Source organism: Polypterus senegalus, chromosome 12, assembly GCF_016835505.1.
Source record: "Polypterus senegalus isolate Bchr_013 chromosome 12, ASM1683550v1, whole genome shotgun sequence".
NCBI lineage: Eukaryota > Metazoa > Chordata > Cladistia > Polypteriformes > Polypteridae > Polypterus > Polypterus senegalus.
The window spans coordinates 62877684-62891534 of record NC_053165.1 but is presented as its reverse complement, the minus strand read 5'-3'; the positions used below and the strand labels follow the sequence as shown (position 1 = coordinate 62891534).

The 13851-nt window shown below is 36.6% G+C and overlaps 1 long non-coding RNA gene across 1 annotated transcript; it reads left to right on the top strand.

Annotated features, from left to right (window-relative positions):
• Positions 1 to 6821: 6821 nt before the first annotated feature.
• On the top strand, positions 6822 to 13629 carry LOC120540789. Its single transcript, XR_005635865.1, has 3 exons — positions 6822 to 6895; positions 11129 to 11226; positions 12356 to 13629. It is a non-coding gene; the product is annotated as an uncharacterized LOC120540789 (long non-coding RNA).
• The last annotated feature ends 222 nt before the right edge of the window (positions 13630 to 13851 follow it).

Sequence of the window (13851 nt, the reverse complement as noted above, 5' to 3'; positions counted from 1 at the left end):
AAGAAAAGGAAACATTTTGAAAATAATGTAACATGATTGTCAATGTAATTGTTTTGTCACTGTTGTGAGTGATGAGTGTTGCTGTCATATATATATATATATATATATATTTACACACACACATAAACATATATATATACATATCTATACATATACACATATATATATACACACACATATATACACACAAATACATATATATATATATACATACACACACACATATATAAACATATATATACATATACATACATATCTACATATATACACACACAGCTATTTCAGTATCAGTGCAATACGCTGCTTGTTAAAACGGATAACTCCGCTCTTACGTGCAAGTCTGCGTGGATATTATGAACTATCGTATTTGTTCAAGTTCTATTTAAATTTTAAATAGAAGGAATTTTTATTTAGTCGACAGAAATATCTTTGGTAGGAATGGTAAAACAGACAGGAATATTATTCCTGAATAAATCAACTCAAACCTTAAACAACTTATAATATTTTGCTCTCCATAAAAATATATCCTGTCTAAATTATACAAGTTAGAAATAAAGTAAACGTTAAAAGAACAAACATTCAAATTTCTTTACTCTTATGTAATTTTATATAAAAATAAACTTAGATTTTAAATATCCCAAAAGATTTTGCTCTCCATAAAAATATATCCTGTCAAAATTATACAAATTCAAATATGAACATGCTGCATAACAAAACCTGGAAATATAAATAAAATGTGTTCCTTTCAGCAATAACAAATCAAATCATTCAGTTGTCTTTGCTCATATGTCATTTTAGAGCTGGACGCCTGGCATCTTTTTTTGGCCACAGGTTCGTTTCTGTTTGCTGTGAGGTTCTGTGTTGTGGAGATTCTCAGGATGGATTGCAGGTGCTCATCAGTGAGGCGACTCCTGTGTGCTGTTTTGTTAGTCTTTATCACTGAGAAGAGCTTCTCACACAGATATGTGCTACCAAACATGCACAAGGTTGAGCCGCATGTAGACGGACTTTTTGTTCTTCAAAGTCACCAAAGCGCCGTGCAAACTCAGTGCGCTCAGTTTATCAGCAAAGTGCGATTTGGGAACACCGTAGTGACGACTTGGTTTAACATTACTTGGCAACAGGGAAAGTGGGGCAAGTTGCACTGGTGCATTTGTGTCTCCCATAAAAGCAGCTTCACTTGAAATCACTTTGTGATTGTGCACGGTAAAACGTCCGCTGAAGTGTCAGATTCTTATTTAATTCTTCTGCTTTCTGTATCTTCTGCATTGCATTCAGGTCTTTCAGGTTACCCTGATGTTTTGTCTCATAGTGCCATCTTAGATTAAATTCTGTAATTACAGCCACATTAGCTCCACAAATGAGACACAGGGTTCAGTAAACATATACTCAGCCTCCCATCGGTTTTTAAAGGCTCTATTTTCAGAATCAACTTTTCTCTTCAGCATCATGTGAGCTAGCTTCGCAATAACTTGCAGCATCATAAGCTAGACTTGATTAAGCGGTAAGTGTTGGCAAGGCAGCTGAAGCGCTGCATTATGGGATCTGTAGTTTATTGTGTTACCAGCGCTTCATATACCGGGCCATTAATAACAATAATACAGTATATAAAATGATCTCGCGGGCCGGATATAATTACACGCCCCCTTGAGTTTGACACATATGGACTAAATAGAACTTGAAAAGATATATTTTTCAAATGTGATCGCAATTCAGATAGAGTTGACGCGCACTACAGCCTGCATGCCTCAATAAGTCATCCTCCCCTCGCTCTTACTTTTTTACCGTTCATCTAATGAATACACTGAGTATGGCTTTACCAAAACAATCATTGATGGCGAATAAAGTATCCATTATTCGAGTATGTAGATCGGGATATATATATATATATATATATATATACCAGCGTATCAGCGAGAAGTAGTGTGTTAAAAAGCTAGAAAAGAAAAGGGAACATTTTAAAAATAACGTAACATGACTGTCAATATACAGTATTTGTTTTGTGAGTGTTACTGAGTGTTGCTGTCATCAAGGATTTGATTATCATTATTTCTTTCAATCAGGTTGTATTTGTAGGATGTGTTGTGTTCAAGTTACATTCCGTGTTTGTCAATCGTTGTAAAGATGACAGGTTTCATTCATCGATTTGTTTCTTACTGCATCAATAAACAGCTCGTCTTCTTCTTTATCTGAGACCTGACACACTGCATGCACGGGTTTTTTTACACTGTCTTCCTTTAGCGGGACATTGACTTTTTCCACCGTGTGCTTTGTTTCCGCAGTAGCTGGATTTATGAATATGCTTGTATGTATCAGGCGCTTCATATTTTTGCTGCCTTTTCAATTGTGTAATTCAGGTTTTGTTCAGCTCTTTGGAACTGTTGCTTTTCTGTGCACGCGTCAGTTCACGTGAGCGCTCGTGTACATGCATCGAAGGTTCCCAGCTGTGCTGGTGCCATCTCGTGCTATGTCCATGGCTGTATTTAATGTTACCTTAGTCCTGGCACTTAAAACTTTCTCTCGCAGTTTCGCTGAGTTTGTGCCAAACACCACCCTGACCATCTCATCTTCCTCTGCATAAGCACAGTCCTTCACCCGTGAATATTTAGTGGGAGTTTGCTATTGGATTGCCGCTGACGGACGGCCTTATATGGGCAGGCACTAAATTACAAACGCCAGCGGCAGCCTGTCTATGAACTTAATTTAAAGTGTAGGTTTACATCGTGCTTTGTTTCCGAAGTAGCAGAACTCATGAATATGGTTGTATATGTCACTCGCTCGCTTCTTATTGTTTCGCTGCCTTCTCAATTATATAATGCATGTTTTCTTCAGCGCTTTTTGGAGGTCTTCCTGGTTTTCTATGTACTGCGTGATTACGTGGGAGGCGTGATGATGTCACGAAACTCCGCCCCCACGGCGTTCAAGCTCATCTCCATTACAGTAAATGGAGAAAACAGCTTCCAGTTATGACCATTACGCGTAGAATTTCGAAATGAAACCTGCCCAACTTTTGTAAGGAAGCTGTAAGGAATGAACCTGCCAAATTTCAGCCTTCCACCCACACGGGAAGTTGGAGAATTAGTGATGAGTCAGTCAGTCAGTCAGTCAGCGAGTGAGTGAGTGAGTGAGTGAGTGAGTGAGTGAGTGAGTGAGTGAGTGAGTGAGGGCTTTGCCTTTTATTAGTATAGATCAGTTAAACATTAAAGCAACCAGTTATAATTAGTTGATGATACACTGATAGACAGATTAAAATGTTTATTTGATTGACTTATAGATAAACAATAAACAAACTTAGAATGATTAATTAATTGATCAGTAAGTCAGTTAAACAACCAAAATTCTAAACACTGGCCAATTCTATTACTTGATATTTGCCATGAATGACATAGTATAGACAAACAAATTTTGGAAACTGAGGCACAGGAGTCCATGTCTTATATGTGGCTTTGCCATCAGGTAAGTGAATTTGTACTTTCTATTAAATTCAATTAAGTTGTGTACTTAAATATGTTCTTGTTTGTCATGGCACTGGAGGATGGCAACATGCTTCATGTTGGTCAGACATGCAGGTAAGAATCTAGGCTACATTCCATGGTTAATCTTTAGCCCTCTGCCATATTGCAGACTCAGTGTAGCTAACCAGAAAACAACAACCATGTTGAATACTTATTGCGTGAACAGGGAAACCAGTCTGTAAGAAAAGTGTACTAAATGATTAAAATGTATGCAGCCAGTGGGACTAAAAATTCAACTCACCAATTAGCCAATCAATATGCAGCTGATCGATCAATCAAACAAGTTAATTTATCAATTGATTGATGAAGCAATTAGTTAGTTAAAACACCCAGTCACTCGATCAGTTTATGCAGTATCTTTGAGTGCAAAAATCATTGCAAGACACTTTACTATACAAACACAATTATATTAATAAATAGTAAATAAATTGGCCCTAGTGTGTGCTTGGTGTGTGGGTGTGTTTGTGTGTGTCCTGCGGTGGGTTGGCACCCTACCCAGGATTGGTTCCTGCCTTGTGCCCTGTGTTGGCTGGGATTGGCTCCAGCAGACCCCCGTGACCCTGTGTTCGGATTCAGCTGGTTGGAAAATGGATGGATAAAAGCCGTTGGTGTTAGTCATGACAATGAGAATAAAATTTGGACAGAGACAAATTTACACCTTGTTAGTCTTGGTAGAGTAATATATTGCTCTACTTTCCCCATTTGTATTATTAATAAGTAGCCTCAAATAATAATAAGAATAATAATAAGAATGCCTCAAATCTCCCAGACTCACCACTGTTTATATAAGGCATTATAGTATATAACTTCTCCCCACCTTCCCCCTACACCTATAACCTCAGGCAATTAGGTGTAGTAAAAGACAAGCAGGAGTTAAGTTACAATTTAAACAATGTATCATTGGTAATATAAATAATAACAATATGCAAAGTACATTTGAATATTGGCAACCATACAACCGGATTAAATGGTGATGTGTAGTTTCAGGCAGCACACAGACTTGTTAGTTACTTAAAAATGTCTCTAATTAAGGCATCATTTGTGGTCAGCTTTCTTCAGAACAGGCCGCATGCCTGTCTCAATATGGCTGACAAGCTGTGCTCTCCATTGTGTTGTCCTTTCAGTTATGGTGTGAGATGGTCATTCATCAGTTTGGTAAGAGAGAGAGTGAGGTTAAGCAAGCAAATTTATATATTCTCTGTCCAACCCCTAGAGCCAATAGGACGTCATGGTACTTAAAGGCTTCTGATACAAGCCAATTCCAAACAGCCATACTTCAGACCAATGGGGGAATGTAACATCTTCACACCTGCCATCCCCCAAAACCATAAGTTAAGGTAAAGCTTGGCAGTTAGGCAGCCTGGCTTTCCTATGGGGGTTGAAAGACTTTAGCAGAGAAACACTTGCCAAACTGGTTTTAGGCACTTCCCCCAAATCCTGTCATAAAATTCAAAGAGACTCAGTCCTGGTGGGGGGAAGGGGTTCTTAAACCATTAAACCATTGCTGTTATTATCAATAATGTAACACTAATATTACATTGCTTTGCCTAAGTTACAAATAAAGATATACAAAATATTTATCAAGCTATATGCTAAATCTCACATCACAACAAACCTAAACATTGTTTTTCAAAGACATAACACCAACAAATGGGTAATTGAATCCAAAAAAGAGAAGAGGTTTGGAACATAACATACTCGTACTCATTTAATAAAATTCAGGACAGCAGAGGGCTGAAGTCTATCGTGGCAGCACTGAGTCCAAGATAAGAACTAAACCTGGACAGCATATCAGTAAATCTTAGGATCCCTCAACACACATATCTGCAGTAGGGCAAACCAGAATTACCAATTAACCCTGTCCTATAATGTGCTACTTTGTAGAGACATTGGAAGAAACAAGAGTGCCTTGAAAAAAGAACAAGCAAGCAAAGGGGAACAGGCAATAACATGATTTGTTTATGTGAAATGTTAGTGTAGCTTCTATATTACTATTGCTAGTTTGGGTCACTCTTACTTAAACTCCTGTTGAATTTACTCTGGAATCCCTTGACTTTCCATGGTTGTTAGAAATAAACCCTGGATGGCAGTGCACAACACTTTCACCACAGGACTAACCCCACTTAAACATATTTTTAAAAATAAATACTTAGTTTTCCTTATGCCTGTGAAGAATTGCACACATTTGATACACAAAACACATTAAGAAGACTCACAGCTTGTATGCAATCATGTTATTTTAAATATTGTCAAGATGTGTAGGTATTTGTGGTTCTTGGATTGGAGCCATTTCTGCTCTGTTTTTTTTAATGTATATTACTGTCTGTTTTCCTTTGTGCAGCCTTGGTCATTGAGTTGTGATGGATTTGCATCTGCAGATGCTTTTCTGCTGCTGTGACACCATTGCTCATGTGTCAATTGTTGAAAAATATGACACACTGTTATTTAAGAGTGAAAAGTTCAAGTAGCACCTTGTTGGAACTTTACTTAAAAAGCAAAGTGAAAACTCTTAACATGAAGAAATGGTTAAATGCACCTTTGTTTATGAATTGCAGGTTCATGATTTAACTTTTCTGACTACAAATTTACATTGTTCCCAAATAAGAAGTTTAGATTGATTGAAGAAAAATTAAATATGAATGGGGTTATTCATCTCTCTTCAAAACATATATTTCCAGGGTTCTAGGAAACCATCCATGAAAAATTTTGAGAAAAGAAAATGCTTGCTCTCTTTCCAGGTCTTATGAATAAAAACTGAAACGAAGCGGATGGCACGATCCAAAAGACATTAATTCGACCCCTGCTGTACTGTACATGTTACACTAGTTAAAATAAAAAAAAAACATAAAAAATGAAAAAGCACAGATCCCATGACTGTTGTAATTCAAAATCAAATGGCTACAAATATTCATATCTGCGCAATGGGTCATTTACCAGAATGAATGAGGGGAAAAAGGTCCTACATCCATTTATTCATTTTCTGAATCCACTCTTTCCACCACAAGGTTGCAAGGAACTCATTTCTGTCCCATAAGCATTGGCTCTGAGGCATGAACTGATTTACAATGGGTTGCTAGTTTAGCACAAATAACAAAGAAACTCTATCTGTCTATTCATCAATTTTCAAAACATGCTTATTTCAATGCAGGGTAAGGAGGCGGCTGAAAACTGAAGATTATACTGGCAGAACTGAGTGCAGGACAAAAGCTAACCAAATATCAAACACTGGTCTACTGTGGAAGAAAAAAATGGAAAAAAGATTATTTGAGAAGCATGTGCCTTGCAGCTTTTGGTTGTGGACTATGGCAGCCATCAGCTCATTTCACTGCATTGAGGTGGCATATCCTCTCGCACTAAGGCATCCATGTATTCCCTTGTTGGTATGTGTTACTCATTATTTTATTAAATGATCAAATTGCCTTGTTAACTTTGCTATTAATGAAATGAGCAGAAATGCACGCAGTCAATTGCGCTTGATACTTTTAGCCATCAATTTTAATAGAGCAGGCCCTTACAAACCTCATTGTTTCCTTGAATGCTTTTCTGAGATTCAGAATACCTAGTACCAATAATTAATTGTTTTTAGTTCTTTTTTTTTCTAATAATAAACTGCTTCATTAAGTGGTATGACACAAAGGAAAGCATTACTGCAGAAAATGTATTTTAAACATAAAAGGTACACTCTCTCATTTAGATGAGCAGAGATTTTGTTCAGATTTATATAGACAATAAGCCAAACAGTTCTGTTATATCTGACATAATCTATGTTTTCATAATGCAGAAAATTGGCAAATGATTATTTTTTACAGCATTTATTGTGAGTTGGACTGTGAAACCTAGGCATGCATGTTAAGCACATGCAAAGTTGGCCAAAAAGGGGCATGCACTTAAGAGATAATCCAAATAACTTCCATGAATTATAAAGGAGGTGTAAAAGAGTGCATATGAAAATAAAATTGATGCATTTTAGCTGAGTATACAGCTGCATTTCATATCCTTTAAAGACGGAGGGCCAGCATACTTTGCTGAATTAAGTAGTATAGGAATTAATAATGTTAATGTATGCCCAAGGAAAATACTGGGTGAAGCTACAGCTAGTTGCCATAGGATATCTAAAGAGAAGGAGGAGTACACTAAAGAGAAGGAGTAAGATCTCTGTGCTTATTTTATACGGTTCATGGATTCTGACTTAAATACTTAAAAACATAATTATCAGTAATATAGTGTATGACACCAAACATTACGAAACTTAAATAGTATTAAATACAAATTATAATTTAATTTTCATTTCATTACCTTTTTTCCAAAAACAAAGATAAAAGTTGATAGACACATGGACTGGTATTCATTAATACATAATATAAATGAAATTAAGTGGTTTGTGGTGGTTTCACAGCCTCAGAGTCATGGGTTCAGATCCGAGCCCAGAAATTGCCTGTGTGAAGTTTGCATGTTGTCCCCATGCAGATTTGTCTTTTCTTCCCATACCCTAAACATGTTACACTGAAAGGTGACTCTAAATTGACCTTGACAAGTGTGTGTGTGTGTTCTCTGTGATGCAATGGCATACCAAATATTGCTGGTTCCAGTTTTGCATTTGATGCCACCAGTACAGGCTTTGGTCCCCCAAAACCTTGAACCAACAAAGCCTTGAAAATGTATGGATGGAAATACAATTTAGACAGTTAACACATTCTGTTAAAACTTGTAAAACTTTAGAAATAATGTTAAGATCTTAATATATATGTTTATTTGCACTCTTGTGTAATTTTATTATTGTGTATATTGAAGATGTGTATGTAGGTCAAGTTATATTATTTAAATGCTATTTCACTGAACAAATGCAGTTAAACTATTGTACTTGCATAGTTTTCTATGAGGTTTTTTGTATTCATGACAGCAATGTTGCTGAGTGGGTAGTTGTGCCACCTCACAGATCCAGCATCCTGGTTTATACTTGCATTGAGTGGTTATATGTTCTCCCTGCGTTTGTGAGTTTTTTTCTTCCACATCTCTAAAGATATTCTAGTTAGGCTTGGTTAATAGAGCTCTGTAGGTGAATCCTACGATGGATTGCTGTCCTGACCGGGGCTAGTTCCTGCCATATTTATGATGTTGCTGGGATATTGCTCTGGCCCGCTGACACCACGATTTGGATTATTTGGGTTTGCCAAAATAATTATTTGTATTTTCATTTTTTAATTAATATTTCCTTACATTTTCTAGGATTCATTACTCATTGTGTTTATATAAAAGTACAGAATGTGACAATAATTTTAGAAATGTAAACTGTAGATGTGGATTTCTCCCAAAATGAATCACAATATTTTACTATACTTCTGGTTCACCTTTGTTTTTAGTCTGAATTGGCTTCTTTACCACAGTCCTCTTAGTCCCAGGGTACCATTGACTGTTTAGATGCATTAAGCAGAACAAGCAAAATAATTGCCAATCCTACTCCACTTTCAAAAAGCACAACTTCACAGTTAGTTACCTATGCTAGCTATTTACTTTAGCTAATATGAACATATTGTCACGCTTGGGTCACAGAATTGCACAGAAAACACAGGAGATTGTAGAGACAGGAACTTTATTCAAACACTTCAAACAAACATGTCTCTTTCGGAAGTAAAACGAGCTCAGTATGCAGTTGGTTCTCAATTAAAAAATAGACATCATAGGGGAGCACAACGGGAGCGGGACCCCCAACAGGATCAGAGGATGACCGAGGGAGGAGAGAGAAAACAAAGCAATCAGCCAAAAATGACCAACAGGTGCTGTTCAGGCTTTTAAGTATGCGGAGTACCGCGCAGAAAGCATATCGTGCGACAGAGCAGCCGCAAGTAAGCCCAGCAAGTAAAGGAGCAAGGTAAAGGTAGTGTGTCGGCGTTTTTAGGAGGGTTTTTTTTAAAAGTGTCAGTGTCTTCTAGGGGTGCGTTCATCCCCCCTGCTTACAATATCAATTCTGATTGATTCATTTTAGTTTGGTAAAGTTTGTGTTGACACCACATATTTGTCAGCAATACAGGTATCTACTGTAAATGCAGTTACAGTACATCAGCTGAAAGAATGACATTTAATAAATCTACTAGCCATTATGAACAAAGACACTTATGATTTGTGTACCATTGTCCCTAAACAGAGGAGCATGTTGAGCAGAAAAATGGACCAAGTGCACTGCCGCAGATTGGTAGCAGCTGTAGCACTCTACAATGAGCCATATTTTGCTGAAATGGGCTTGGCATTAACTTTTACTCTCTTAAAGAGTACCAGGATATTGCTTGCATTTTATCTTGAACTGCAGTTTAGGGGTTAGGGTTAATTTTTATCGATTTATCAATGTATCAAACAGTGCCATCTACCAAGACTCTGTAGTACTGCAAAGTGCCAATGTTCAAATAACACAGGACCTCCAAAAAGAAATTAAAGAAGAGCACACTACATCATTGAAAGTCTAAGACATGTTTAATTCTTCTGTCAATTTCCACTGTTAATGTTCTTCCATTTTGAATGAAATGAAATAAAGTCCAAAACAAGCAAATAGAGAGAAATAAAGAATAAAAAACACTTCCAAAGTAAATTGGATGAACATCTGCAGTGCACATCCCTAATAAAGGTTTAGGGGCCTGCTTTGGGCATAAATAAACAATAAGCAGTGAATTATGTGGGCCACCTAGTATTCAAATTTCAATAACCTTTCTAAACAAAACTGCTCTCTCTGTAGAATGGATAATCATGTACAGTATGCCTTGGACTAGAGACCACATTTAAGTCATTAATGGAGATGTTTATAGGGTCAGTTGTTGCTATAAAAAAGCGGTTCTGATTTCTGTTGGCTCCTGCCCATTGTTTTGCATGTCCCTTGTCTTTCATGTAATTAGCCAGACAAGTATGACAGTTCCCTATTTGCTTGACCAATGCCTTTGCCAGCAGCACTACCCATAAACCTCTTGGGTTCCCATTTGCTACATCTTGCCATTTCAATAAAAACTGAAATCAGCAACAAATTTTGTTTAGCATTTCCAACAATTGGTCAAAGAAATGTCTTTAACTGACTACCTCTTTGTACAGTATATGCAAAGTGCAAGATAAAGTGATAGAAATTATCAAAAATCTCAAAAAGAAATAAGCATAACTGGACACAAAAATGGAAAGACCCAGAGTAGCGGTGTATCTAAGTTTGCCCTCTGTGCCCCCTTTCATAGGTTTCTTTTTCCAACAAGGTTATAACATTTTACACCTTTCCACTGCTGTAGTGTAATGTTAAGACTGTATGATTAAGTATATTTTAAACATTAGGTACCTTTCATAAATGATCAACATGCAATACAAGATACTTAGTTATATTGTGATCAGGATACATACTTTGCCTAGAACCCTGGGGTGACCAAACAGTAGCTGCGTTTCCATTGCAGTTATGTGCAAAATAGAAGTGACACTTCTGAAAAGTCAACAAAACACAAATGCAAATTGTATGCGTTTCCAATGAGTGATTTTATAAGAATAAATTTTGTTTTATTAGTTATTTAGTTTATTATTTATTAATAGTGATGGGCGTTGGTTCTGTTACTTCAATTGCATCTATAATCGGCTGGGCATCTATTGTTCTGCAGGCGGTCACTGATGACAGATGAATATTCAAAGACGTTTGTGTTGGGTCACCCAGTAATGCTCATGATGCTGCTGTATTCACCACATCACATTTGCACAGGTATTTGAAAAAATAATTTTACGTCATGTCATGTGACCTAAATGCGAAAAAAGCATTTCCATTGCAGTTTTGTGAAATATTGCTTAGTTGAATCGCCTGAAAAACCACCTCAAATGAGTGTATAAACTTTTTTGCAATTTTTGAGAGTTTTTTTTAATCATATATGTTTCTATTACTGTTTTTTTTGTTTTGTAATTTCAAAATGCACATTAAGTAGGTTAATGAAACACAGTGATTGACATCTCTTGGGATTCAGGTGTTCCATGGAACTAGCTACCAAAATTCTACATTAGACAAAAATCTTCATTAAAAAGAATGTAAGAAGTGCAGTGCTGTTACAGGGCTGTGGGTCGAATAAATGTATATCCAAAAAATGGAAACAGGTCTCAATGTGTGCATATATTTTGCTGTAAACAAGAAATGCAGTTCTACTTCATTTCAATACAGATGACATCAATTCCAAGGTGTTCTCTTGGTGGGCCTGTCAATTTTATATTAATAAAACTGTCAATATTATAATAATGTTGGCATATGCAAAATGAATGTACAAAACAATGTAGTATATCATCTTCTAACATCATTAATAAAATTCAGTGTTGTGGGGGCTGAGGCCCCCCCCGGCAGCAGCTGCAAAGCTAGAACCAAATCTTGGCAGAGGCATCAGTGGTCACAGGGCCAAATTACAATCTCCAAATAATCAGATTTGCAACCCATTGGGATATGAAGAGGACATACATTTATACATACACATAAATCTTAATGAAACATACATTTCAATTAAAATGCTACATTAATAGTAAAATATAGAAAGAAGACACTACTTAACAAAACTGATAGGCATGAACATCTCACTTCAACTGACTTTTGGAACAGCCCTTTGCTTAAATGCAGAGTGTTTTACAGTAGACACACACTGCTAAAAACAAAATGGCACCTTATACAAATAATAAACAATTATAATAAATAAGGTACATGTTTAGCATCAACTATATATTTCTATGAATGCTTTCAATACATGTCTAACCTCTTATTCACTGCTTTGATCTCTCATTCTCCCTCAGTTTCTTTTTTATATTTCTATTGATTTATATATTTTTCTACTCTGTCTTATATTCTCATTTCACTACAGGCTGGATGGCAAACTGGCATTCCTTTTGATCCATGCTGCTGCTGCTGCTGAATATTTATGGTATCAGTTAGGATTGATGAACTCACAAATAACGAGTGTTGTGCGAAGGTCTGTACATAAATCATAAAACTGATTTCATTAAAAACAGAAAAATAAATGGATACAAAAAACACTGCTTGTGGAGAATAATCTACTGCATTAAACCTCAAGAAAAATATTTTTTGCTTACAGATATATGCAAAAAATTATCCAGGCCCATGGAATACCACAATTATAATTTTTTTTTCTTCACCTGTCATTTTGGCTGCATCATAAAATTTATATACTCCTACAGCAGTGTGAATTGCCATATAAAAAGATTATGCTTAGACTAGCACAATATTAGGATGGTATTTGCATAAATAAAGTCTTGAATATCATTGAAATGATATTACTGGAGTACAGAACTGTGTACTTAGATGAAGTAATCTGAGGTGTGCCATGTGTTGTGGACTAATGCAACAACATGTATTCCATTTATAACCTAAGAGGAAACTGCAGTTTTACGGCAGTGTACACTTATTAACAGCATTCATGTACAGATAAACTGTACAGAACAGGCTTAATTTATTTTACAGTGCAAGGATTAACTATAAAAAAATAAATAAGCTGTTCAATGTTGCATACTAACATGACAGAGAACATTGTCTATTCGGCGGACATGTTGTAGAGTATGATGGCAACTGGTAATAATAACCCTGCAGTAGCACTCCCTGGAGTAGAATGGGAATATCAGTCTTTAAAAGAAAACACTCTGCAGGATGACCAAGGTGTCATGCTCAAGGCGAAATACACTTTTCATGATAGCTAGTAGCTCAGCCAACAACCCCCTCTCTGTTCCTGACTCGAGACAATTCAGGCAAGTAAGAACCGAGTAAGCCCTTCCTGATGATTTTGTTCTCAAGCCACCCCAATATAAAACTGTGGTAGACAAAGGAATGTTCCACCCACACTAAAGGATGAGAGCTGTCACTGGTATAGTAGTAAGTAAGTAAGCATAGTAGGCCTTTTCTGTATAACCTTTCTTTGTGTACAGCCCAAACAAGATTTCTGGCCCAGCTCAGACATGGCACCTACATAGCTATACCACCTAATGTCTATTCCCAGTAAGGAAATTGCAGTGGAGTAAGCCTTGCTCTTTATAAAGTACACCACCATCTCCTTAGTTCTAGAGAAGGCAGTCATTATGCAGTTAAATGACCACCTAAATAAACATGCTATTCTTGATAAATTTCAGTCAGGTTTTAGAACAAATCACAGCACAGAAACTGCACTCGTTAAAGTAGTAAATGATTTGCGGGTAAATGCAGACAGAGGCCATTTATCTGTTCTCATCCTCTTAGATCTGAGTGCTGCATTTGACACCATTGATCACAACATTCTTAGAAATCGCCTTAGTCAATGGGTGGGCCTCTCTGGCAGTGTCTTAAATTGGTTTGAATCCTACCTGACAGGGA